Source organism: Panthera leo, chromosome E3 (genome assembly GCF_018350215.1).
Source record: "Panthera leo isolate Ple1 chromosome E3, P.leo_Ple1_pat1.1, whole genome shotgun sequence".
Lineage (NCBI taxonomy): Eukaryota > Metazoa > Chordata > Mammalia > Carnivora > Felidae > Panthera > Panthera leo.
Window position 1 is genome coordinate 19,778,887 of NC_056694.1, and position 15,173 is coordinate 19,794,059.

Consider the following 15,173-nt stretch of genomic DNA (forward strand, 5'->3'; position numbering starts at 1 on the left):
TTATTTTAGAGATTTTAAAGCAAGGAACGTTAGAAAGAAATTATTCAAATTAAGTAAATACTTACAAGACCCACCATTATTATCTGTCTTTTGAAGAGATGCCCAGGAAAGTCCCCTTTTACCAACTGGAAAAACACTTAGCTTCTAAGATAATTATAATTATGAAACAGAAGGGTATTTGAGTCTGCGAGTTATTGTGATTACAGTTTCCCATGGATTTTCATCCAGCTTATCAAAAATACTTCCTATTCTGGGCTCTGGTTTGGGCTGTCTTCTTCCCATCACTAGTGGGAGAAATAATTTCCCCAGTTCTCTTGGCTAGCGAGAGTTCAATTTCGTTCTGGCGTGCTGGCTTTGTAAAGCCTGTGTCTGGACTCTGCGAGTGGCACCGGGGACCCGCGTGCGCGAAGAGGGCACCTTGGGTTGCGAGCCAGAGCTTGCGGACGTGCATGAGGTCACGCAGCACTGCCCGCCGTGGCCTCCTGTGAGGGGCCTCCTGTGCTAGGGACTGGTGACATAGACACACAGCTTTGGCTTTTGCCTTGGGTTTCGTGAGTCATGCGGACCAGACTCGTGATTCCAGGATAAGCCTCCCTTGACGGAAGTAGGGACAGGAAGCCTAGGGAGTGATGGTTAAGAAGACTTGCATTTGAGGATTTCCACTTTTGACCAAGATAGAGTAACAGGGACCGATTTACTTTCCTGTCTGAAACAATTAAGAGACGGACAAAATATCTGAAACCCTAGACTTTGGCCAGCGAAGCACAGTGATACCTCAAGAGACGGGCAGTGAAGGTTTTTTTCCCCTCCTGACACCAAATATGTGTTGTCTTTTCCAGCACCTCCTCTCCAGTTCTCTGGACACCAACTGGATGTTGGTCAGCTCGGTTCTGACACTGTTTACCGGGAGTTGGGGCCAGATCTCACGGTTACAGGGTTTCGCCCCACAAGGCTGCCCCCAGTTCGGACGCCAGTCTCAAGTCTGGGCCACCTATACTTCTGACTGACCGGCTAGCAAGCGGGGAGTCCCATGACCCCTTCCTCAGGTTCAGTAATTTGCTAGAATGGCTCACAGAACTCAGGAAAACACTTGACTTACATTTGCTGGCCTATTATAAAGGATATAGCTCAGGAACAGCCAAATGGGAGAGATGCCTAGGGCAGGGTGGCCTAAGGGGGGTGGGAGGGGGGCACGGAATTTCCATGCCCTTTTTGGGTGCTCTCTCCCGGCACCTTGATGTGGATCTCCAAATGCCATCATTTGAGGGTTTTCATGGAGATTTCGTTACAGACGCGTGGTCAATGATGAACTGGCCATCAGTGATTAGCTCCCTATCTAGTCCCTCTGTCTTTCCCCGAGATGGGGATGAGGCTGAAAGTTCCAGGCTTCCAATCAAGGCTAGGTCTTTCTGGCAGCCAACTCCCATCCTGAAGTTCTTTAGGGACCTGCCAAGAGTCGCCTCATTAGAACAAAACACTTGTGTTACCCTGATCGCTCAGGAAATTCCAAGGGTTTTAGGAGTTCTGTGCCAGGAACCAGGGATGACAACCAAGTATCTTTTTTATGCCACATGCAAGAAGGGAATGAGCACTACAGTTGCCTCGGCTCACTTCCCTGAGTTTTCAGGCCAGGGGGTGGGGCGGGGGGGGGGGGGCTGCGGAGAACCTGAGCAGAACTAAACAGACTGGCTGAGCTGAGGGGATGGGGATGGGGGCTCAGGGAGACCAAAGCGCTGGCAGGTCAGAGCGGCAGAGGGGGTGCGCAGAGAGAGCTGGAGGTGGGGGCTGTCAGCTGAGGGCTGAGCTACCCGGTGAGCAGCCTGAGGCTGGGCAGAGATGTGGTGGGAAGGATAAAGAGAGGGGCACCGGCGGGGGGGGGGGGGGGGCGGGGGGAGCAGAATCAGTCAGTTGAGCGGCTGACTCTTGGATCGGTTTTGGCTCAGGTCGTGATCTCACTTTTCTAGAATCCGAGGCCCGCGTCAGGCTCTGTGCTGACGGCTCTGTGCTGTGGAGCCTGCTTGGGGTTCTCTATCTCCCTCTGTCTCTGCTCCTCTCTCTCTCTCACTCTCTCTCTCAAAATAAATAAATACATGAATAAATAAATAAATAAATAAATAAATACATAAATACATAAATAAATAAATAAAGACTAAGAGTGAAGCAGTGCCTGATGTCCACAGGGCTGGGAATCATGCCCGCTCCAGGCACAGCGGCTTCCCTGGTGAGTTCTGCAAAGTGTTTAAGGAAGAGGTGCTACCAGTCCCACCCACGCGCCTCCAGAAGGTTGAAGACAAGGGAACACTTCCCAGCTCGATTTCTGAGGCCTGAATTATCCTGATACCAGAACTAGACAATGACATTGCAAGGAGAGCAATCCAAAGACCAAGGTCCTTCATGAATATAAATGCTAAAATTTTAAACACACAGTTTTAGCAAATCTAATCCAGCAATATATAGAAAAGATGATTCAATATGACCAGGGTGGGGTTTAGCCCAAGAATGCAGGGTTGGTTTAATATTTGAAAACCAACCCATGTAGTTTACCATATTAACAGACTATAAAAAAGAAAAACCATGTGATCGTGTCAGTAGTGCAGAAGACGCATTTGACAAAATCTGATATCTATCTTGGCACGATGCCCCAAAGGTTTCTTACAGGAAACTACAGGGGAGAAGAAGATTTACAGGACAGGCTTAGAGCAGGAGAGAGGATTCAACAACTCTGCAGAGTTTAAAAACCTCACATGTATTCTTGACCAAAATCCCTTAGCAAAGTAGGAAAAGAAGGAAGTTTCTTTAACCTCCTAAAGGGGTTCTGTGTGCATCCTTCAGCTTCACGTCATACATACTTCACTGTGAAGACTAAATACTTTACCCTAATATCAGGAGCAAGACAAGAATGGCCATTCTAACAATCTCTCTTCTAGCCAGTGCACTTAGGCAAGAAAAAAGAAAAGGCATTCAGATTGGAAGGGAAGAAGTAAAACTGTTGATTGAAAGACATGATCTTCTATGTAGAAAATCTGATGGATCTTCAAAAAAGCTACTAGAGCTGATAAGTAGGTTTGGTAAAGTGGCAGGATACAGGATCAACATCCAAAAATTTGTGGTATTTCTATATGCTTGCAGTGAATCATCAGCAATTGCATTTTAGAAAGTACCATTCAAGATAGCATTAAAAAATACAGAATACTTAGAAATAAATGTGACAAAAGTCTGTAAGGTCTGTGCACTGAAATGCACGAAACATTGCTGAGAGAAGTCAAAGAAGATCTAAATAAATGGAGAGACGCACCATGCTCGTGGGCTGTGAAACCCAATACTGTTAAGATAATCCGTTCTCCTCAAGAGTTGGTCTGTAGATTCAACTCAACCCCAGTCTCATCCCAGCAGCACTTTTTGTAGAAATTCACAGACTGATTCTGAAATTCACGTGGAAATGTAAAGGACCTAGAAAAGCCAAAACAATTTTGAAAAAGACAATCAAACTTGGAGGACTAACACTGATGAATTAAAGTTAATCAAGAGTGACTACCTGATCTTGAGACATAATATATAGCTCCCCTATCAAGACAGTGTGGTATTGACTTAAACTCGTAGAAGAGAGAGTCTAGAAATAAACCCACATGTGGATGGACAGCTAAGTTTTGACAAAAACGTAAAGGCAGTTCAGTGGAAATATTCTTCAAAAAATGATGCTGGTGGGGCGCCTGGGTGGCTCAGTTGGTTGAGCTTCCGACTTCGGCTCAGGTCACGATCTCACGGTCTGTGAGTTCGAGCCCCGCGTCGGGCTCTGGGCTGATGGCTCAGAGCCTGGAGCCTGATTCTGATTCTGTGTCTCCCTCTCTCTTTGACCCTCCCCCGTTCATGCTCTGTCTCTGTCTCAAAAATAAATAAACTTAAAAAAAAAATTAAAAAAAAAATGATGCTGGCATAATAATTGGATAACCCCATATTTTAATGACTCTCGAGCCATGCTTTGCACCATATAGAAAAATTAACTCAAAATGTAACATAGACCACAACGTAAAACCTGAAACCGTAACGCTTACAGAAGAAAACGTAGAAGAAAACCTTTGTGACCTTGGGTTCGGCAAAGATTTCTTGAGTATAACACAAAGGTATGATCCGTAAGAGTACAAGTTGATAAATTGGGCTTCAGAATTAAAAAATTGTCTTTAAAATACACTGTTTAGGGAATAAAAAGACAAGCAAAATACTGGGAGAAAATGTTTGCAAATCACAGTCCAATAAAGTACTCATATCCGGAATATAGAGAACTCCCCAAATCCAATAGTTAGGAAACATACAGCCAAAAAAAAAAAAAAAAAAAAAATGAGCAAAAGACTTGAACAGACACTTCGCCGAACAAGTTCTATAGATGGCACATAGGCATGTGAAAAGCGCTCCGCTTCATTAGGGCAACGCAAAATGAAGCCACAGTGAGATATACTACACGCCTGTTAGGCCAAAATTGAAAAGATTGCGTACTGAGTAGTGACGAGAAAATGAAGGAACCGGAACTCTCTCTGTTGGAATCTAAAATGAGTAGAGCCATTTTGAAAAAACGCAGGCCCTTTTATGACACAGCCATTTCTGTTTCAAGTATTTGTTTTTAGACTCAAGAGAAGCGAAGATACATGTCCCTACAAAGGCTTGTGTGTAAATATTCAGAGGAGTTTTGCTCGTAATGGCCACAGAGTGGAAACCTGGCCATCCATCAACAGGCGAGCCTGTAAATGGGCTGTGGTATGATCTGTCTCCTGGAATATACTACCTGGTAGTAAAAAGGAATGAGCTGTTGCTACGTGCTGCTGTATGAATTAATCTCAGAGTGATTATGCTGAGTGGAAGAAGCAGGGGAAGAGATTACGTGTTGCAGCATTTACATGCAATTTACATGCAATCCTAGCCAGTGTGTACCTGGGTGAAGTGACAGGAAGGCCACTGGCTTCCTGGTGATGGTGTAGGGGAGGGTTGTGAGGGGTGAGAGAGAGAGATTACGAGAGTTTGAGGGAACTTTTGGGGGGTGATGGATCTATGTATTGTCTTGATTGTAGTGATGGTTTCTAGGGTGTATACATGTGTCAGAACTTACTAACTTGTGTCTTGAAAGAGGTACGGTTCACTGTATGTCAGTTCTGTCTCTCCAAAGCTATTTTTTTTTTTAAAATCTGAATTTGAAACCACTTTACAACTTGGTGGGTGTATAACCTTGGTCAAGTCACTAAACCTCAGGGCTTCAGTTGTCCTAGCTGTGAAGCGGGGCTGGAGATATCTGTCACCCAGGGTTATTTGTGAAGATTAGGAAGATACTGTGTGGCAGGTGCTTAAAGCCTGTAAGTGCCCAAGATGGTGAAATTTAGGGGATAAATCAGGTGCGCGGAATAGAGCTCATTCCTGCGGTCCGGTGAGGCTCTGCGTCCTCTGTGCTGGCCTCTACGGGAATGACTGCACCATCCAGGAAATGTATCCTTTCTGTCCTGTATCCAGGGTTTACCGGAGGAGCACCTTGCTTGAAGTCTGACTCACAAGAGAATTGGGAAGTGGTTATGGAACAGTCACGTAGCCATGGAAAGTTTCTTTGGTTCGGTTTCCTAGAAAACAACGAATGTTGGAAGCCTGAATTCTGAAGCCTTCACAAGTGGCCCAAGGCCCTTGGGGAGGAGGTGCTTAAGCCTGATGATTTGGTCACAGAATGGTGTTGCCCAGTGTGGGGTTTGAGGGTGTGCCAGCCTGGAGGCTGACTCTTGGTTGGAACCTTTATTCCATTTATCATGTGGCTTTACTGAACAGAAGCAGAAGGTTGCCGCGGCCCACAGTTGTCTGACGATTCTGAGTCCCTGGCCTCGTTAAAATGTTCTGGGTCTGGTCTTCTGTGTTTCGGTTGGACAGGTTCGCTTTTTAGGGAATCGCGGGGTCCAGCCTGCTCACCTTACAAACGCGGAAGCGGAGACCCCTGGGAGTCGGGTGGGCTGTCACCCAACACCCAGCTGCTTCTCACACCAGCTCCGGCCCCCCCACGGTCAAATGCTGCCTCCCGCATCAGTGGCGCGCTTGCAGAGGGCCTTCTTCACTGCAGCTCCTCGGGTTGCTTTTTAAACTTGTTTTTTATTTTGAAATAATTCCAAACTCACCAGAAAACCGTAAGAATAGTCCAGGGTCCAATAGCCCAATTTGAAGCTCCGTCATTACCACTAAATTCTTCAGGGAATGTCTCCTCCCGGCAAAGACATTCTCCTAAGTCATCATAGGATAACCATTCAAATCAGGGCATCAACGTTGAGGATTCCCTGCCGTCTCATCTGCAGACCCCACTGGAGTTTTCCGGTTGTCTCAATATTGTCTTCTGTAGCAAAGGACCCACCGCAGGGTCACGTGTTGCGTTTGGTTGTCTCTTTAGACGCCTCCAGTCAGGAATCATTCCTCAGTCTTTCCTTGACTTTTATGACCTTGACATTGTTGAAGATTACAGCTTATTTATTGATTTATGTCGATTTATTTTTGAGAGAGAGACAGAGACAGAACACGAGTGGGGGAGGGACAGAGAGAGAGGGAGACACAGGCTCCGAAGCAGGCTCCGGGCTCCGAGCTGTCAGCACAGAGCCCGACGTGGGGCTTGAACCCACGAACTGGGAGGTCATGACCTGAGCCCAAATCAGGTGCTTAACCGACTGAGCCACCAGGTGCCCCAGGTTAATTATTTAGTAGAACAGAGCTGATAGAAATTCAATGTGAGCCACATCTGTAATTAAAGTTTTCTGGCGGCCACATCAAAAGAGGGAGAAAGAAACAGGTGCAATTAATATCCCGAATAGCATTTTAACATGTAACGAATATACAAAAATGATTAATGAGATATTTTCCATTCTGTCATAGCACGTCTTTGAAATCCAGGACGTATTTGACACACAGGACATACCTAATTTGGACGAGGCACAGTGCAAGTGCCGGGCCGCCCCGGGCCCGGTGGCTGCTGTATCAGGCAGCATAGCTGTGGAATGTTCCCTCAGTTCGGGTTCGTCTGGTGCCTCCTCCTGGTTCGGTTATGGGTGTACTTTCTCGTTCGGCAGAAATGGTGTAGAAGTGGTCATGTCCGCATCCCGCCCGGTGGCGCGTAGCGTTGACTCAGACGCGCCTGCCGGGTCTCTGCGCTGTGACGTCACTCTCTCCTGATTCTGTGACTCTGACTCAGAAGCATTTTGCAGGGAAGCTCTTTGAGGCAAAGCACATGTACTACCCTTACGCCCTAGATGTAGTATCCGTTGGTGTTTCTTCCCCAACGTCCTTTCTTTTCTGGAGCTTGTCAGATGGCCGTGAGTGCCCTCTGTATTCCAGCACTCACATTTTGTCATCAGTTGTATGCTGGTTGTTGTATGTTAAGTGTAGGGGGTCTTTTCATTATCTGTGGTCCTAAGGACAAATTAGGTAGAATATCTACACTTTTAGATGAAACAAATTAAGATCGTTATTTGTTCAGCGAGCAGAACAAATACTATGGCGTTCGAGCGAAAAACCAGTTAACCGAAACGAATGTACCGAAAATAGATAAGTGACCACGGTATGAGAGGAACATTGGGGTTTGACAGATATTTTCCGCTTTTGTCGGACCTCGTGCCTACCTTCATCGTAGCTCTGCTTTTCTCCTGCTGAGTGACACGGCTGTTGGCCTCGCCGTGCCAGTGCCTTCCCAGGACTCCGCGCGCGTTAGCAGAGGGTCACAGCGGCGTTGACACTTGTGGCGTTCATCTCGCGTGTGCAGTGGCATCTGTAAGCGTCTTCTCTTTCCGGGGAGGACTCGGTGGTAGTTAGAAGCTGGCTCCCAATAAACATCCCCCGACTTTTAATGATCCCGTCGTACCGTTTTCCCCCTTGACTGTAAAGAACAGTTGGTAGACTTACCACCGTCACAACCCGCTCGGCTTCCCAGTTAAAGGGGATTCGGCATGTAGTGAGCGTGAAAGGCGACGTCTAAAATGGCACTGGGTGAATTTTTGAACACAGAGAAGTCCACAACTCACTGTGCTTCGACAGGAATCTCGGGTCTCCGCAGGCTCCGTGACCACGAGGAGACAGACGTTGCCCTCACATCCCTGGCTCCTGAAGGACCCGATGGGTCCAGATCCCAGCCCACTCTTGACCGTGTGTAGCTCAGGCGCCCAGGGCGGGATGGATCCACAGCGGCCGGCGCGGATTTCCGCGCGTTCCACGCTCTTCCGAGTGTAGACGTCACTGGTTTTGGGTTGCGTTTTGTACTGGATCCCAAACACGAGGGAGGTCGTGTGTGGGCAGTGGAGGGCTGGGGATGAATCTGGATTGTCACGGGTAAGCTCTGGCCAGAGCAGTGAACCATTTCTTCGGACAGAGGTTTAAATCGGGGACTGGGAAAGTTCTTTCAGTTTCTGAGCCTCAGCTCTCTGTTTGACGAAGGAAGTCTCACCTACCTCGTGGGACAGTTGTGAGGGTGTGCAGGGAGACTTCTGTCACATGCCTGGTCAAAGTACTTTCTGGTGTGTGTTCAGCACGTGCCCCTTGCTGCCCCTTCCTTCCTCTGTCGTCATCTGACCCCACGGGCCCGGGGACAATCAGGAGACCCGTCAGGCTGCTAAACAGTGCGATAGAGACCATAGGACTGAACTTCTGGTGCTGCGAGTTTTCTCCAAAAATCGAGAAAGTGTGGTCACGGTCTCCTAGCGGAAGGAAGTCACGCGTGTGGTACTGAGCTGGGAAGGCGCCCTGTGGGCGGGCGGCAGGCCCGCGCGACTGCAGTGTAGAGCCAGGGGGCGCGCCTCGGGATCACAGATGAGCCACCGGGGGCCGTGCGGAGAGGGGCCGCTGGGACCTGGCCCCTCTCTGGCTGGGCGTGGTGACGGGGTAGAGGGCTAGAGTGGGCACCGGGAGACCGTGGGAGGCTGGTCCACACCGCGGGGAGAAGGTGGGGGGGCCGTATGTAGGGAATTGGAGAAAGTGGCCAGTCTCCCCCTGACCGCGCTGGGGGCCCGCTCACAACACCGGGCCGCCTTGCTGACCCCTGCTGGGCACGGGGCCCTGAGCTACGTCTCGCACGTGGACCTGGGCAAAGACCACCCCGAGGCTGCGCATTCAGAACAGAGCGTGCTCGGGCAGGGGAGGCGCTCACCTCACCTGCGTCTCGGTAGAGACTCCAGGGCAGGTAGGGGAGTGGGGAGAGTGGAGGGCTGCGGTGTGGCCTGACCGGAGGCTGGCGGCCCGGGAAGCTGGAGGCGGGCTTCCTAGAAGCGGGACACCCCGCCCCTGGCTAGGGGAACATGTTTGGCTACCTCCGGCTGGCGTCCTAAGTTGGACGCAGGAACGAACACTTAGGGAAGCTGTCAGTTACAGAGCGAGTCCTGGCCACCCCGAGCCAGTTATCACGGGGGCTGTTGTCTGGCGTCCCGGGCCGGTTGCTGGAGATGGCGGTCTGGCCTCCTGCGGGTCTGGCTTCTAGGCGGCAGGCTGGCGCCCCGGGCTGGTTCCTGTGGATAAGGGGTTCCTCCTCTGGGCTGGGTGCTGCGGACTGTGGGTCAGAGCCCTGTTCTTGCACGTTATCTGCCCTTGGCTTATATGCCAATATTTCAGGCTTTTCGTGATTATTACATTGGTTATAGTGATCTGTGATCAGGGATTACCACTCACTCAAAAGCTCAGATGATGGTTAGCATTTTTAGCAGTAATGTATTTTTAAATTAAGGCACACACTGTTTTTGCAGACCTGACGTCATCATGTGTTTAATAGATTCCAGTGTAGCGTGACTGTAACTTTTCTATGCACCGGGAAACCGAAAAATGCATTTGACTTGCTTTATTGCGACGACACTTTATCGTGGTGGTTTGGAACCAAGCCCACGAAAGGTCTGAGGTCTGCCCGTGCTCAGTCTCTCAGAAGAATGAGCGTGACAGTCTGTTCCTTCGGGTTCTCCACCGCCTCTTATCTGGTGGCTCAGGGAACACGGTGGCCTCGTTAGTCATCGTGTCTCTTTACGGCAGGGTCACAGCCCACGTCAGAATTCGAAAACTGGGGACTGTCAGTGGTATGTAGCGGATGGATACAGATTGTTTGCCCTACAGTGTTTTAAAAATTAATTCCCACGTTAAAAAACAAACACTGACAGAGAGACTTCTCACAAAAATCCAAAGACTGGGTCTGTGGCAGGAACAGAGGAAGTCCCGCTCCTCTCGGGGGACGCGTGTTCCCCACGTCACCCGCTGCGCCCGCGCTTGTCCACGTCTGTGCTTCTGCCTGGCGTCTGCGGGCGTCTGATTCTGTCAGGAGCAGCAGGCTGTGCTCAGATGAAAGCTGGGAAGGAGGAAGCCTGCACACCCGGAATGAGGCACAGCCGCTCTGGTTTTAGGGGGTGGGCGGCCACCCCCCGCGGAGCCCCTGCATCAGTTCCTTGGGGATCCCTGGTGGGGGGAGTGGGGGGCCACCGCCGGTCCCAGTGGCAGGTGGCCCACCTGTTGTCAAGGGCGGGGACGAAGTGACATGCGCACGAATGGAATCGGTAGTGAGGTTCTGCTGCAGGCGGCTTAGTTTTCTGTGATGAGTCACGGAATTCAGGACGCTGCCTGGCTCAGCACCGTCCTGAGGAGGCGGCACTGTTCTGTTGCCGACCGCAGCACTGACCAACACACCCCTGGTGAGGGGGCTGGCCGATAGGTGGGTTTACCGCACAGACGGACACGGTAGGCGCACGTCCCCGTCACCACCGGCCGCGGTGTCGTCGTGGGTGTTGGAACACTTGGTGCCTGTGGCCAAAACGCGGGAACTGTGCCAAACAGTGTAAAACAAGTTTTACGTGCTGTTGTTTGAAGCGAGGCCCCAGAGCAGGCTTTCTAACTAAAATAATCTGTTGATTTAAAAAACAAAACAAAGCAAAGAGTCTCTGTGGACTTGCAAACAGATCTCTGAGATTTAAAAACTGTCCGTTACTAAAAGCCTCTTCACCCCGAACCATCAGAGCTCTGAGCGAATCTACCTTGTCAGAGGGCACTGCCCCGTTTCTCTTTTTCGATTCAGAAACCTGAGGGTGAAGGCATCGAGTGATACTGTTGAGCACTGAGGTATTTTTTTACCCTTAAAGGGGAAAAGTCACACAGAAAAGTCAAAGAATACAGTGAAGCCCGTCCATCACCCAGCCACGGTGGCAACTCATGACTAACTCTGTTTTATCTGCTTACCTCCTACCTCCTTAACCCTGGTTATTTTGAAGTAATTCTCAGACATCGCTGTGTATCTAAGCAACATTTTGTCTTTGTTTTAATGAATGCTCGAGGCCATTTGTCGCTGTGCCGAACTAAAGGCCAGACATCTGATTTCCAGTCTGCACCGTGTCACTTACGGGTCCTGTGATCTTGAGTAAGCCCTTAAGCTCTGACCCTCGGTGTCCGCCGACGTGCAGACCGTGCTGCGTCCCGGCTCCCCCGGGTCGTTGTTCGTGAGGCTCTGCGGAGATCACGAGGGAGAGGAACCGGGGCACCGAGTGAAATGGTGCACAGATACAGAGAGCGACTTATCTAATGTATCTGCCACATGAAAGACAGCTTCTTCCCCCTGCTCTTCTCAGCACCGTTACCCAGCCAGACTTGGGGAGCGGTCTCGTTGTCGGTTCCCAGCTCTCTCCCACGTATCCCAGGGGAGATACGTGGCTCCGGGGAGCCATTTCTCTCCAGGCCGGTGGACGTGAAGGTCACGGGCTGAGACGTGCCCCCCGCCCCCACTCCCGCACTGCCGCCGCCCCGTGTCTCTGCCTGCCAGCCTTTCCCGGCCCCGGGGGCGGGGGGCTGCTCTGCGCCCCGTCCTCAGCTCCGTGCTCAGGGGGGCCGCCCGGCCGGCCCATCAGATGAGAGGCCCGTCACGGGGCGGGCTGGCCTGCAAGTGGTTCCGTCCCTTGGGGTCTTTAATTTTAGGCTGTTATTTCCTCTACCTAAAAATAGCGTTTTCTATCTATAGTGCCTAGTTTGGAACAAAACTGTTTGTGGCTCAGAAGTTAGGGCAGCAGACTTCCTGACCGCCCGCCCGCCGCCCAAGTGTGCGGTGTGCCCTGGGTTCCAGTAGCCTGCTGGGAAACAAGGACCCAGCTTAGCAGGCAGGGGTTTGTTGGTTAAACTAAAACTGAATTTTAAAAGAAAAGGAAATGGTATATATAGAAGTGGTCAGAGGAAAACAGCCTCCGAGTGAAGCAGCCTCGCTTGTCAGAGGGATGGTGTCCTCTTTGGTTGGTGCTGCCCCAGCCTGTGGACTGCCCTGAGTCCCCTCACCCCCGCCTGTGTTTTAAGTTTATTAGTCTATTTTGAGAGGCAGAGACAGTGCAAGCGGGGGGGGGGGGGGGCAGGGAGAGAGAGAGAATCCCAAGCGGGTTCCGCGCTGTCAGCGCAGAGCCCGACGCGGGGCTCGGGTTCATGAAACTTCGAGATCGTGACCTGAGTCGAAATTAAGAGTCGGATGCTTAATTGACTGAGACACCCAGGCGTACCTGAGTCCCCTTTTATAAATTGTCCCATCGGAAGGGCATTTCCTGCTCAAGAAGGAGCTGTTCTGTCCTCTTCCTGGGCCTTGGGCTGTCAACCCCGCAACATGGCAGAGCGTGTGTTCCCAGAGAACACTCGCTCTGCTCTCCAGGGGGCCTGTGGCTCCGTGCCCAGGAGCTTGGGAAGTGGTGTCGGGCAGGCCCGGGTGCCTATCTAAGCCGTGGGAACTCTGGGTAAGTGACTGAACCCTCCCCAAGCCTCTTGTAGAGACAGATGATGCTAACGGCTCGCATTATGGGTCTGTTCTCACGGTGCTGAAGGGAGGCGGGCTCCTGAGTGGCGCCCAGCACGCATTAAGGTGAATTCCAGCCACACAAGCGTAGGCTCGCCGTGTGCGGCCCAGTTTTGCCGTAGCCCACGAGGGAGGCCCGGATACAGCCTGCTCCCACGTAGAGAGGACCCGGAGGGGGGGTGACATAAGATCCATAGACCTTTGCTCGGTTCAGACGTGGTGCTGAGCGTCCTGGTTCGGGTGTCTCCCGCTCCCAGAGGAGACAGCAGGGTGGGGCCAGGGCCGGGCTCGTCACTTCTTGGAGCTGGTCGTCCCATGGTGCTGGTGGCGGGTCGGTGGTGTTGACAGACCCAGGTCCTGACTCAGCTCAACATGCAAAGACAGTGACTTGGAAACTTAGCTCGAGCCTGTCTCTTTTCTCAGTTGGCTCGGGATCCTGAAGGGAGGACTGATGTTATGAATTTTCTGAAGCCCGTCAGTCGTAGAACCAAGAAGTGTGTGATTTCGTCTTTTATCTCATGCCCTTTATCATGACCCTGGACTCAGGCTCCGGGGCCAAAGGGACCCTCTGACAGTCCTTTGGCCCAGCGTGTTCGCACGGGTCTACAGAACGTAGCTGCTCCACGGGGGCCTTGGGGACAGGGCGGGGAGTGGGGGCACAGCAGTGAGAACAGCTCACCACAAGACCCGAGATCCAGAAGCTCCCGTCTGGTGGGCACCCTTGACGCTTGACGTGCATGTCAGGGATCTTGGCAGCAAGTGATCGATCCCGGTTCTGGCCAACTTCAAAAGAACCGTGTTGGGAGGCTGGTGGGAAAGGGACACACAAGGGCTGGTTGACAGCTAGGGGCCAGGCTGGGGAACGGGCAGGACCCCAGGGGCACGAGGACACAGGATGACCTTACGGCCAAAGCCTTCCTTGCTTCTCTGTGCTTCCTCCCTGTCGGGGCTGAGCTGGAGCCCCCGGTGGCCCTCCTCTTGTTGCTTCCTAGACTGGCCCACACCTGGCTGCCCTCTGATCTGACCCCCTCATCTTCCTGCCTCCTGGTTCTCTGGATATGGGTTCCTGGAATTATCCTCCTTCCAAAATCACACATATGGGGAAAGACAGTTTAAAAAAAAAAAAAAAGCTAGGGTCTAGTTAGGGATGGAAATTGCTGTCGGCAGCTGAAAATTGTGGGCAGATTTGTAGCTGGAGCCAAGGGATCAGGGAAGGCAGTGCTAGAGGAGGCCTGCACGGGAGGGGGTGGGAGGGGACATGACCGGGACCCCGGGGCGGTGTGTGTGTGGGGGCGGGGGGAGTGAGGGCTGGCGCTATACAGAGGGTTTGGGGGGTGTGTTCTAGACACATGCGAAGCTGGAGGTGAGGTGCAGGGGGTGATGAGAGAAAGGGGGGACTCGCCTGGGGTCCCCCAGAAAGGTAAGGCAGGACTGGTCCCCTAAAACTCAAATCCAGGAGCGGTGTTACTGAACACAAGAGAAGTTTATTCTTAGGGGATGATCAAGAGGGAGACAGCATGGCACAGGGCCTGAGAAACACGCACAGTGTCAGCAGCAGACAGGGACACGGACGTGGCCTCGACGTAGGAAGCCGTGCGGTCAGGGAGGGTAAGAGGGGAGAGAACGTGAGCCGTGGAGCAGGTGCTTGGTTTCTGCAGTGAGCACGGCAGTAGGAAGTGGTTGTTGTTGGTGTTGTTGTTAAATGAAAATCCAGTGAAAATGTTCATGGTTCTGAAAACCGGGGCTGGACAGCACGGCACAGGAGGGTGGGAGAGGGGGAAGGGCCGAGCGGTTCATACCCTCCACGCACACAGGGTATCTGGAAACTCCGACGTATTGGAGTGTTTGTGATCTGCCCACAGGGTACATTTTTTCTGAACGACACCCAGGAGTGGCCTTTCCAGTGGAAAATGTGCAGTGTCACTTTCAGAGGGAGGTGGGACTTGCCATTGTGTCATATTGGGTGGACCGAGTGGCTCCTGCCCGGGGAAGAGCCCTGTCACTTGCCCTGTCGGTGAGGGGTGGCTCCCGAGTGCCCGGTCACCACGCAGCCAGGCTCCTGGGTGGGCAGGCGGGGGGCGAGGCTCTGTGGCAGAAAGGGCTTCTAGGCCCTCACGCTTGGTGTGGAAGAGGAAGAAAGGCGAGGCCACTGTGCACCGGGGGCCGCAGAGGACATTTCGTGGAAAAAAGTCCTGTTTGAGCTGGCTTCCGTAAAGAGTAGGCAGAAACGGGGAGGTGAGGAGGAAGAGGCCTTCCAGAAAGGAGGGGGTGAGCAAAGGCCCGGAGGGAGGAAACGCTGTCCAGGCTCCGATCACAGGCTTTGCAGCAGCTGCGACCAAATTCTGTTGTCCCGCTGTCCTCACAGTTCGTGTCCCTGTACCACCTGTGGATACTG

The 15,173-nt window shown here is 51.8% G+C and overlaps 1 protein-coding gene across 1 annotated transcript in view; it reads left to right on the plus strand.

The window, feature by feature from the left end:
- Nucleotides 1-15,173, plus strand: part of NSMCE1 (NSE1 homolog, SMC5-SMC6 complex component) — a 31,293-nt gene that overhangs the window by 7,896 nt on the left and 8,224 nt on the right. The gene's annotated exons all lie outside the window — the stretch shown is intronic.